The sequence below is a fragment of the Hemicordylus capensis genome, chromosome 9, assembly GCF_027244095.1.
Source record: "Hemicordylus capensis ecotype Gifberg chromosome 9, rHemCap1.1.pri, whole genome shotgun sequence".
Taxonomy (NCBI): Eukaryota; Metazoa; Chordata; class Lepidosauria; order Squamata; family Cordylidae; genus Hemicordylus; species Hemicordylus capensis.
The window spans coordinates 18,052,425-18,054,642 of record NC_069665.1 but is presented as its reverse complement, the minus strand read 5'-3'; the positions used below and the strand labels follow the sequence as shown (position 1 = coordinate 18,054,642).

At 49.1% G+C, this 2,218-nt stretch overlaps 1 non-coding gene across 1 annotated transcript; it reads left to right on the top strand.

Moving 5' to 3' along the window:
* The first annotated feature begins 354 nt into the window (after window positions 1-354).
* Window positions 355-426, top strand: TRNAA-UGC (transfer RNA alanine (anticodon UGC)). The gene has a single exon. It is a non-coding gene; the product is annotated as a tRNA-Ala (tRNA).
* Window positions 427-2,218: the final 1,792 nt, after the last annotated feature.

Below are 2,218 nucleotides of genomic sequence, written 5' to 3'. Positions count from 1 at the left end.
TGAGTCAGACCATTGGTCTATCTAGCTCAGTATTGTCTTCACAGACTGGCAGCGGCTTCTCCAAGGTTGCAGGCAGGAATCTCTCTCAGCCCTATCTTGGAGATGCTGCCAGGGAGGGAACTTGGAACCTTCTGCTCTTCCCAGAGCGGCTCCATCCCCTGAGGGGAAGATCTTGCAGTGCTCACACATCAAGTCTCCCATTCAGATGCAACCAGGGCTGACCCTGCTTATCTATGGGGACAAGTCCTGCTTGCTACCACAAGACCAGCTCTCCTCTCCTCCACTGAAGTGGCCAAGTTTGCAGATGATGCCATATTATACATCATCCTTCATTATATTATACAAGTGAGGGGTGGGGCTGTAGCTCAGTGGTAGAGCATCTGCTTTGCATGCAGAAGGTCCCAGGTTCAATCCCTGGCAGCATCTCCAGGTAGGGTGGGGAGAGACTCCGGCCTGAAACATTGGAAAAGCCACTGCTAATCAGTTTAGACAATACTGAGCTAGGTGGACCAATGGTGTGACTTGGTATAAGGCAGCTTCCTATGTTCACCTGAAAGGCTCTCTCCAAACTAACCAAATATGCAACAAAATGGTGAATAAGAAAATGTAAAGTGATGCACATGGGTGGAACAAAAAATCCTGGAACGGGGGCTGAACTAATTGTGACTAACGAGGACAGATCTTGGGATGGAGATTGTTAGCTCAATGAAAACATTGCCTCTGCGTGATGGCAGCAATATTCCCTCTAACAGGGATTTCCAGACATTGTTGACTACAACTCCCCTAATCCCCAAGCAAAAGCCATTGCAGCTGGGGATTCTGGGAGTTGTAGTCAACAACATCTGGGAACCCCTGTTAGAGGGAACACTGGATGGCAATACAAAAAAGCCAAATCCATGCTAGGGATTGTTAAGAAACGGAGTAAAAATGAGACAGTCAGTACTGCAGTGCCTTTATAGAAACATATATGGCTGGTCATATATGGCACACTATAAGAGAGTCTTGGTATCTCTCTGAATATCAGTTGCTGAAAAGAGAAGCGCAGAGAAGAGGCTACTCTCTTCTTGCCATGCTTGTGAATGGGGGCGAATCTACAATTGCACATTGTGCTCTGCACACAGGCCACTGGGGGGAGCTGCCACATTCACCCACCGCAGCACACAGCCCCCCCACCCACCCACCCCTGGCCTCTGTGGTTCCCACTTGCCCCCTATTCACCCATCGGGGCAGTGAGCAGGGGCCACAAAGGCCAGTGGTGGGGGTAGCCAGCAGCGGCAGCAGTAAGCAGGGGTTGTGGAGGCCAGCAGTGGGGCCAGCGTCACTACATTAATACTTGTGAGCTTCCTGGAAAAATCTGGTTGGCCATGGTGGGAAGCAGGATACAGGATCAGAGAGGTCTTTGGCTTGATCCAGGAGGACTAGTCATAGATTATACTGTATAAACATACCTGTAGACTAGCATACATATACACTTCCCAGCTTTTCTCCCCCATAAACTGTCAGAAGAAGAGCGTTGTGCACGGTGTCTGGAAATTGAGAACACACAAGGTGCCTTTCACCAGGGGCTCAGTGTGCTGAGATCAGTCCTGCTCCTCCCAGGACACACAGTTGCTAAGCTGCAGGCACGGTGTAAGTCTGACATCTTAATCAATGTTTCACTTGTTCAGTCCCTCCCTGCAGATCAACTTCGTTTGAGAATCCTCCTTCTGCGCTGTGCTCTGCATGAGGAAAGCAGCTTTCAGATTTGTTCTCTGCATGCATTTACTGTTCGTTGTTTTTGAGAGTCCTTAATTCACCTTTACGCTGAAGATAGATCATAGGCATTTTTTCTCAAGACAGCTGAAGGTGACGTGATAAGGGGCATTCTTGTCCTTGATGCACAATCCCACTTTGGGCAAATAGGTTTTTGAAGGGGCTGTCACTCAGTGACAGTGCACCTGCTTGACATGCAGAAGGTCCCAGTTTCAATTCCCAGCATCTACAGGTAAGGCAAGGAAAGACTCTTGTCCTAAATCCTGGAGAGCTGCTGCCAGCCAGTGTTTACCAAAACCGTGGAGAGTTGCTGCCAGCCAGTGTTTACCAGGCCTGCACAACATTGGCCCCTGTGGCTGGAGATGATGGGAAGTGTAGCTAACAGCTGGAGGGCTGAAGTTGTACAGTCCTGGTGTGGACAATACGGAGCTCTAGAGGGACCAATGGTTTGACTCATTGAATAAAT